The sequence below is a fragment of the Callithrix jacchus genome, chromosome 15, assembly GCF_049354715.1.
Source record: "Callithrix jacchus isolate 240 chromosome 15, calJac240_pri, whole genome shotgun sequence".
Lineage (NCBI taxonomy): Eukaryota > Metazoa > Chordata > Mammalia > Primates > Cebidae > Callithrix > Callithrix jacchus.
The window spans coordinates 1,261,476-1,271,717 of record NC_133516.1 but is presented as its reverse complement, the minus strand read 5'-3'; the positions used below and the strand labels follow the sequence as shown (position 1 = coordinate 1,271,717).

At 45.9% G+C, this 10,242-nt stretch overlaps 1 pseudogene; it reads left to right on the top strand.

Moving 5' to 3' along the window:
* The first annotated feature begins 267 nt into the window (after positions 1 to 267).
* LOC128930900 (tubulin beta chain-like) lies at positions 268 to 2,051 on the top strand (annotated as a pseudogene).
* The last annotated feature ends 8,191 nt before the right edge of the window (positions 2,052 to 10,242 follow it).

Sequence of the window (10,242 nt, the reverse complement as noted above, 5' to 3'; positions counted from 1 at the left end):
GCTAGGGTCTGCGGGGTGGCCGATGAAGATGTTGGCAGTGGAAGGGGTGGCCCCTCTGCATTGTGGTCCCTGGGCTTCCTGCCCAGGATGCGGTGGAGCTGTGTGGCTGGCAAGACTGCCAGGTCAAACCTCAAGGGACTTAGTGGCCTGAGGGTGGGGGTGGAAGTGGGAGAGGGACTAGAGCAGCTCCAACTCCCCAAGCTCTGTGACTCAGCCCTGGCCTGTCTGGCCTGTCGCATCTCTTGCAGTTCTGGGAGGTGATATCTGATGAACATGGCATCAACTCCACTGACACCTACTGTGGGGAGAGTGACCTGCAGCTGGAGCGCATCAATGTGTACCACAACAAGGCCAGTGGTGAGACTCCAGTCTTGCCCCAATAGCTCTCCTGGGAACGAATGCCTTCCCATTCCCTTCAGGTGGCAGGTACGTGGCTCACGCTGTGCTTGTGGATCTGGAGCCAGGAACCATGGACTCCATGACCTCGGGGTCCTTCAGGCAGATCTTCAGGCCAGACAACTTTATCTTAGGTGAGCTGTGGATGAGGACTGGGATGTGGCTCCTTAGCCAGGGCAGTTCAAAGTCAATGAGGGCCTCAAGGTTATCTCTGTGGGAACTGTGGAACCAAGGCCCCTGAACACCCTCCCATCCTCTGAGTCACTCAGTCTCCCTTTCCTAAATGGGCTTTGCCGGAGGAAGGCCCAGCTGTCTTCTCAACTTGAGGAGCTGATGTAATCTTCCTGCAAGGAGCTGATATGGGGCCATGACTACAGCCTTCTTATTGCCTGGGAATGGGCAGGAGCCACCTGCAGTGAGTCTGCTGTTAGCTGTCTTGGGATTGGCTCCTGATCTATATTCTAACAAGCAAGGCTGCTGTCCTGTAACTTAGGAGGAGGGGATTTTATTTGCTCCACATGCAGGGTGAATTGTAATTTTACCTCACATGTGACACTTGGACCTTTTTGCATTGTGGTGGTGACCACCATTTACCTGGCCATCAAGTGACTGGCAGTACTACCTTACAGGTCAGTGTGGAGCCCCAGCTGGTAACAACTGGGCCAATGGGTACTACATTGGAAGGCTTGGAGCTGATGGAGTCGGTGGTGGATGTTGTGAGAAGAGAGGCTGAGAGCTGTGATTGCCTACACGGTTTCTAGCTGACCCACTCCCTGGGTGGGGGGACTGGGTCTGGGATGGGTACACTTCTCATGGGTGAAATTTGGGAGGAGTACCCAGATGGAATCATAAACACATTCAGTGTCCTGCCCTCGCCCGGGTTGTCAGAACCCATGGTGGAGCCCTACAATGCCACCCTTTCCATCAACCAGCTCAAAAAAATGCAGATGAGACATTCTGCATCGATAATGAAGTGCTCCATAACATCTGTCCCAGAACCTTAAAACTGACCACATCCACCTACAGTGACCTGAATCACCTGGTGTCTGCTACCATGAGTGGGGTCACCACGTACTTGTACTTCCCGGGCCAGCTGAATGCGAACATGCTTCCATTTCCTGGGCTTCACTTCTTTATGCCTGGCTTTGCCTCACTGACCAGCCAGCAGTACTGGGCCCTGACCATGGCTGAGCTCACTCAGCAGCTGTTCGAGGCTAAGAATATAATGGCCACCTGTGACCCCCGACGTGGCTGCTACCTAACCATGGCTGCCATTTTCAGAGGTCACATGTCCACGAGGGAGGTGAATAAGCAAATGCTCAATATCCAGGACAAGAACAGCAGCTACTTTGCTCCCTCACAAAAAGAAAAGAGCCGTCTGTGACATTCCACCCCAGGAACTAAAAATGTTGGCCGCCCTCATCGGTAACAACACAGCGGTCCAGGAGCTCTTCAAACGCGATGCCGAACAGTTTACAGCTATGTTCAGGCACAAGGCCTTCCTGCACTGGTACACGAGTGAGGGCAAGGATGAGATGGAGTTCACCGAGGCCGAGAGCAACCTTAATGACCTGGTGTCAGAATATCAGTAATACCAAGATGCCACGGCTAAGGAGGAATTGTTTAAGGCGTGTGCTCAGGAGGAGGTAGCCTAGAAGCTTCCTTTTCCAGGTAAAGGGAGAAGTAGTGTGGATTCTTTAGTGTATTTTGACAGCCATTGTTACTTCTTTGTACCTCTTTGACTCTTTACATCTCCTCCTGCTACATTTTAAAGCATTTTTATAGTGTGTAGTTTGGCCTAATAAAGTATTTTTATGACACTTGGTTTCACCTCCACTTCTTTCTATAGGCCCCTGGATACTGCTTCCAGATGGGCATAGTGGTCCTGCAAGGCTGCAGCTGTCTTGGGCTTGTCACATCCCAGAAACAAGCAGTCCAGTGGCTCCTGGAGGGGTCGGCATGGGCTGTGGACATGGCAGGCAGGCTTCACACAAACTTGGGGCTGGCCTGGGCCTTGGGCAGCTACTTGGTGGGATACCTGTTTCTGAAGGGAAGCCTCCGTTTATCCTATTTACGAAACTTCCAGGAGACCAGCTGGGCCTGTTTGTGGAATTTTATAAGTGTTAAGTGACCCCGGTGTATAATGTCCCCAGTGTATCAACTCAGGGTAGGAATGTGCTTGGACAGTTGGCCCTGAACCAGCAATAAAGGGTAGGCAAGCAGGGCCCCAGCCACCCCATACTATAATGGCCTGGGTGTGTCTGTATGGCCTCACTCTCTTAATGAGGTGGGCATGGGTATCTGGCAGGAGTTGGTAGGCAGAAATTTAGCCCACCATGTACTCACATGCAGTGAACCCCATAAATAAGGGGATTCAGTTGTGAAGGCCATAGATAAAGTTGCTGGCCTGCGTGCTTGGGGTAGTCTCGGTCCAAAGGCACAGATGGGGTTTCTGAACAGAACCTGGGGAGACAGGCAGGTGCTCACAAGTGCTGTTTCCCTCAACTGGCAACCAGTGAGAATGACCTAGTGGGGGTCTAATCTGTCCCTGTCTGGAGGACTGATGTTCTCTGGAAAGTTGGCTAATGGGCACTGTCTCCTGTCTGCCTGACTCCCACTCCAAAACCTCAGGGTAAAAATAATCTAAGATTGTCAGGATGAGACTGGTGAGGGTGACACCCTTGGGGATGGGTCTTTTAGCCCAGGACCCTAGCCTGGCAGAGTCTCCTCCAGAGGCTTGTTAGGGAGCCTGGACTTCAAGGGCTGCTTCAGGGAAGCTGTTAAATAAGAGATGTGTGTGTGAGCTGGGTGCTGGGCAGCATGCCAGGACAATGCTCTTCTACCTGGCTCTTGTAGAACTTGTCCATGGCCTATGTGATGACCTCTTGGTAATTCCCCTCCCCCATATCACACAGACAAGATAAAGCAAGCATAGCCTGGGGGCGGGCAGATGTACATGTTCCACCCCAGTTTCCCTGGGCATACCCACTGGCCTCAGATGTGTCAGGGAAAACAGGTGATGCTCCTCTGTTTCTGAGTGTTGACAATGGGCCATTGGGGGCAAAGGAGAACTGGCAAGGAGGACAGTGCCTCTTCTTGAAAGAAGTGGTTCCTGGAAGCAGCAGAGGTGGAAAAGGTCCCTCAGACTCCCCCAAGCTGTTCTTGAGCAGGAAAATGGGCCTCTCTGACAGTGCTCCTCAGTGGCTCTCATTCTCTGAAAGGTGTCCTTGCCCAGCCCAGCCCAGGTGCACACACTGAGATGACCTTGCAAAAATACTTGTTACTCCTTTGTACTTTTTGAGTCTTTCCATCTCTTTCTGCTACATTTTAAGGCATTTTTATAGTGTGTAGTTTTGCCTAATACTCTTATGGCAAAAAAAGGGTGAGACCTTTATAGTGTGTAGTTTGGCCTAATAAAACATCTTTATGGCAAAAAAAATAAATAAAATAAAAAAGAGGTGGAATCTTTGTGATTCCTGGCACATTACTTTCATTGTGTGGAAGTTTGTTTTAAGCTCTTCTAAAGTGAGCGTATTCCAGTTTTGTCCTGAGTTTTAAGGTTTTGGTCTTAACTAGAACAAGCATTTTTTGTTTGTTTGTTTGTTTGTTTGTTTTCTAGATTTGAAGGATTTTTAAAAATTTAAATCTAAATTGTTTGTACAGGTGGTTTTGGTCACATGGATAAGTTCTTTGGTGGTGATTTCTGAGATTTTAGGGCAGCCATCACCCAAGCAGTGTACACTGTTCTCAATATGTGGTCTTTTATCCTTCCCTCAATCCTCTTCCAGCCTTCCTCCCTGAGTCCCTAATGTCCGTTATGTCATTCTTATGCCTTTGCACCCTCTTACCTTAGCTCCTACTTACAAGTGAGAACATATGACACTTGGTTTGCCATTCCTGAGTTACCTTACTTGGAATAATGGTTCCAGCTCCATTCAAGTTGCTACAAAAGACAATATAACATTCTTTTTTGTGGCTGAGTAGTACTCCATGGTGTATATATACCACATTACCACATTTTCTTTATTGACTCTTTGTTGATGGGCACTTGGGTTAATTCTATATCTTTGTAATTGAGAATTAGCCTGGTGTTTTCTATTATGTATTTGAACTATAGCTATAAAATAGTGAACTTGTCCTTATTGTGTGACTTTTTTGAAGCTTCAGTGAAGAGTCTGAGTCCTTCTAACTAAGTCCCTGTAACTTAGTGAGGCTTTTCCTTTTAATAGTACTGTCAGCCACACATAGAAGTATTACTTTTCATGCAGCAAGCCTCCTCAGCATCAGGCTCACAGCTGAGCTCCTGGCACTCTCTTCTCATACATGCACTTTTATCTTTGAACAATCATCTTCTCTAAAAGTCACCTGTTTACCAACCTCTATTCTTTCCCTCTGCTTTATCTTTTTCTTCCTATTTGTTGTCTCTACCTTATTACATTTCGTGTACAACATTACATTATGTTACGTTACTATGATCTCTTCTCTAGAAAAATAAGGAACAGCAGCACACGAACTTAGTTTTTTCCTCATTGCTGTATTTCCAGCGCCTGGAACAGTTCTTGGCACTCAGTAAGAATTCAGTATCTGTGGAGAGAACAAATAGATTATTACAAAAAGTTTCAGCATTATTATTTTTATCCTCATTGAATAGACAGCAAAACCAATGACTGGAAAAATAGGCCAAGTCATAGAAGAGGTGGTAGATCTGAATTAAAATTCAGTGTTCTAGGCCGGACACGGTGGCTCAAGCCTGTAATCCCAGCACTTTGGGAGGCCAAGGTGGGTGGATCACGAGGTCAAGAGATCGAGACCATCCTGGTCAACATGGTGAAACCTTGTCTCTACTAAAAATACAAAAAATTAGCTGGGCATGGTGGCATGTGCCTGTAATCCCAGCTACTCGGGAGGCTGAGGCAGGAGAATTGCCTAAACCCAGGAGGCGGAGGTTGCAGTGAGCCGAGATCACGCCATTGCACTCCAGCCTGGGTAACAAGAGCGAAACTCTGTCTCAAAAAAAAAAAAAATTCAGTGTTCTGACTCTGAAAATTGCTGTTTCCGGAAAAGCAGAAAGTGAAATGAAGGGTCCCGTGCTCGGGCTGGGGGACAGGGACTAGGGATGACACAGTGGGCAGGTGATTTTGCTGGTTGTCTCTTTAGCATGTATTTGAGTCACTTTTTTTAGAGGTTGGCCTGGCTGCTTTTTGTTTCTAATTATGTCATATGCTAGCAGCATATGTATGGTGACCCTTGACTGCAAAACAGAGCTAGGCTAACCCCTTAGTCTGGGGTCATCCACCCTACCAACTCCCCCTTCTGAATTTGTTTGCTGAGCTTCTAGATTGTGAGAGTGAAATAGTTAAGGAAAGTTCCCAATCGACTAGAAAATAAAAATATCAGCATATACGTGCTTGTTTTTATTATATAGTATTCATCAAATAACAATGATTTACTTACGTACTTACTTCTACGTGATGTCACTGAAAAGAGCAACACAATAAAAATGCAACTCATTACACATGTTAACCAAAGACGTGGGGACAGAAAAAAATGTCCGTTTGAAACCATTTGAAACAAAAAGTTTAGAAAATACTCTATGGGCCGGGCGCGGTGGCTCACGCCTGTAATCCCAGCACTTTGGGAGGCCGAGGCGGGTGGATCATGAGGTCAAGAGATCGAGACCATCTTGGTCAACATGGTGAGACCCCGTCTCCACTAAAGATACAAAAAATTAGCTGGGCATGGTGGCGCGTGCCTATAATACCAGCTACTCGGGAGGCTGAGGCAGGAGAATTGCCTGAACCCAGGAGGCGGAGATTGCGGTGAGCCGAGATTGCGCCATTGCACTCCAGCCTGGGTCACAAGAGCGAAACTCCGTCTTAAAAAAAAAAAAAGAAAATACTCTATGAAGATACTTTTTAAAAATCTGTTTATAGATTTTTAAAAAGCATACATATTTTTGTAAATATGTTATAGCCAAGGAATGTAAACAGTGGATTTGTACAGTTTGTGTTCTGTAGTTCATGGGGACATGTGTCATACAATTTTATTTCAATTTGTTACTACGTATATCCCCAAAGTACTAAGAAAAGTTAGTCCGGCAAGATGAGACAGATCTGTTCTAGATTGCATACTAAACTTGCTGATACCTTGCCTCAAACAGAAAAGCAATATGTAGGAGACTTATGCCAGGGAATAGTTTTTTTCTTTTTCTCTGCCCATGTTAATAAATAAGTAATTTGTGACTTGAGGGACCTCAAAGCCCTTGGACTCCCCCCATGTTCATTGTTTTAGAAATTGCATTCCCAATTTCTCATTGCTTTTGCCAATATAGCAACTCAAAAGTTGCATTAGATTACATTGTAAACTGTGTGTGAGGTGTGTGTGTGTGTGTTTGTGTGTGTGTGTGTGTGGGTGTTTATTTAGGAGTCAGTGTTTGAAATCTATGGTCTTAGCTGAAAGCCAGACATAGTTCTCATTTAGTCACATTGCAAAGTCCTTTCCCTGAAATCACAGAAATAGAAAAAAACAAAATGCAAAAATAAAACAGTTGGCATGAAACACTTTTCCCTCAGGTGGCGAAGCAAGAGGTCCCACTCCCATGCTTCATCTGGGCAGGGGGTGTGCACAGAGCAGGGTGCCCCCCTCCCATGCTTTATCTGGGCAGGGGTTATACACAGAGCAGTGGGCCCCCCTCCCGTGCTTCATCTGGGCAGGGGCTATGTGCAGAGCAGGGGGCCCCCCTCCCATGTTTCATCTGGGCTGGGGCTATGCACATGTCAGAAGGGCCAGATAGGACTGTGAAGTGTGATCCCTTCACAACACCAGCTGTGGCTACTGGTGTCTGACTGAGTGTTGTTATTCTAGAATTTGGCCTTGGTATTTACATTCATAGGTTTATAAAAGTTAGAAATCTCTATTTCCATTGAAATCTCATGATTTTCCACTATCAACAACTAATCATAATTTTGAAACATACAAACTGATGACAAAACACAATATCCCAGCCATGAAGTAAAATCGAACAGGAGTTCAACGTTTGACATGTTGGCCCAGGTGCTGAACAGCCATCCCAAAAGAGAGCCATGAGGAGCAGCCAACTTCCTCACCTTGAAGGGTCAGCTTCTAATCTGTGATAGGAAGATGCTCTCATACCTGCTTTGAGGTGTTTCCGGCTGTTTATCTTCTAACTCTATCCTTATTTGTCAAGGAACCACTGTCCAGAAATGCTGGCTATCAGACACCTTGAGAGGATGCTGCAGCCTCTGTGAGGCCACCGTCCCTCACCTTCCCTTCCTTGACTTTCCTCATTGTTACCACCCAGGTACAAGGCACCCGATTGTACTGGAGAGAGGTGATGGACTAAAGGGATTAGAATTTAGAAAGATTTTGTTATTTTTATGAACGATATATTTACATACATGTTTTTATAAAGTAAATATTTGTATGAATGCCTTCATAGTTCAAAGAGCAAATACGAGATGGTGAAATGTGCCATGGAATGGCCCTGCGGTTTCGCCTGCTGTATTGTCAGTGGGTCCCCTCTTCCAGAACTCGATGATGTGACTCCCGCTCCCTGAAGCCTCTCTCTTTTCTCCCATAGACCCCATTTCCCCTGCTTCTACCCCTCCCTCAGCAGGCAAAGGGAGGTGAGAATCCAGCTGTGCATTTCCCCATGTCTGGGTCTATTCTGGCAAGATCGAATTCAGGGGCCCCTGTGGGGAGAGGAAGAAATGAGAAACTAGCTTAGAGTGGTGCTTGGTGGGGAGTGAGAAGGGAAGGCCTATCAGCAGAATGCTTCCAAGTGGGCTTCAGCAACACAGTTCTATCAGTGCAAACCTCCCAGGAGGATTTAACCATCCAGTTCAGGTTCCTTTGAAGATGCATCTCTTTATTCTTCAGGTCACCCGGGAGGTACACATCAATTAAACAACACGCCCATATCTAAAGACAGGCAGTGCTTCTCAGCGGAAAGTGCGGACTAATCCACTGAAAGAAGGAAAACCTTTTCTTAATTAAGATGAAATCTGCCCTGACCGGCCACCTCCACAGTGAGGGATGACTTCCTTACTCAGAGCAGGGCTCATTCACCTTGGTTCTTCTACCAGCCTTCCATTCCCTACAGGTCAATTGGAGAATTTAAAAAAAGGATTTATTAAAAGTATCCTATCTATTAACTCTTTAATGTCCATCACTTTGTGGAAAGAGTTCCAGAAGACTTCTTCACATCATTTCATTTTCTAGCCAGGCGAAATTCTTGGTAAAGGGTTTTCTGGCTGAACGCGGTGGTTCACGCCTGTAATCCAAGCACTTTGAGAGGACGAGGTGAGTGGATCACGAGGTCAAGAGATCAAGACCATCCTGGTCAACATGGTGAAACCCCGCCTCTACTAAAAATACAAAAAATTAGCTGGGCGTGGTGGCACGTGCCTGTAATCCCAGCTACTCGGGAGGCTGAGGCAGGAGAATTGCCTGAACCCAGGAGGCGGAGGTTGCGGTGAGCCGAGATCGCGCCATTGCACTCCAGCCTGGGTAACAAGAGCGAATCTCCATCTCAAAAAAAAAGGGGGCGGGGGTTTCTGTAATGTTTGTACACAAAGAGGTCATTTCTAAGTAAGCCCTCGGGTTGTAGATGTTCTGGGTAGGTGACTTATGAGTTACTCACTCGAAAACGCTGAACACTAGTTCCCTATCAAACTAGTGTCTAGGGGAACAAAATTAAGATTCTAAGTGGAAAATGTTGACATTTCATATGCTTCCCTGCTTCTTTTCTATCAGTTTCAGGGGCTGAATTTTTCAGCTTTAGTAAAGCAATAATTTGTGGACGTGTTAGTATAATTTTTCTTTGGAGTTGAGACTAAAATGTGCTGTATCACATAGAGCTGCATTATGTGGCAGTAATGAAAATGCGGAACACCATTTCTTTTCACAAATCAATTATTCCGTCTTTACAGTCCATGGGAATTACTGCTGAATAGGCCTTTCATTTTCCAGTTTTGGATTTTATATACTTAGAAGAGTATTTTCAGTTAAAAAAAAGTTTTGGTTTTTACAAATCTTAAAGAACTCACTCTCTGAGATAACTGAGAAAAAGATGGCATTTTTTTTTTCTTTTTCTTTCTTTTTTTTTTTTTTTTTTTTTTTGAGACGGAGTTTTGCTCTTGTTACCCAGGCTGAAGTGCAATGGCGCGATCTCGGCTCACCGCAACCTCCGCCTCCTGGGTTCAGGCAATTCTCCTGCCTCAGCCTCCTGAGTAGTTGGGATTACAGGCACGTGCCACCATGCCCAGCTAATTTTTTGTATTTTTAGTAGAGACGGGGTTTCACCATGTTGACCAGGATGGTCTCGATCTGTTGACCTCGTGATCCACCCGCCTCGGCCTCCCAAAGTGCTGGGATTACAGGCTTGAGCCACCGTGCCCGGCTGGCATTTTTATTGACAGATCAAGCATTACGATATCGTGACTGAAGTAGCTATGACTCAGTATCTCAGTAACTATTTACACGTGTTATATATACTATGGCTAGCACAGCGTAGAAAATGTATATTTGCCTAGGGTCAGAAAGATGAATCTATGTTTCAATTTCGTCCTTGTTGGCTGGAGGAACTTGAATAATTCACTTGGTATTGTAGGAATTGTTCCCAGGACACAGATTCTAAGACAGATGTTGGTGTTCAGGTGTTTTTTAGGGAGCACTTCGGGATGAGCAGCTGTGGAAGGGAGAGGAATGAAGGAGGATTGGGCAAAGGAGCAGTTGAGCTGAGATGTACCTGATAGCCTCAACTACCCCACTGCAGCTCCGGAGTGAGAATGTTCCTGCAGATTTCTCCTTCGTTGGACCTTTATA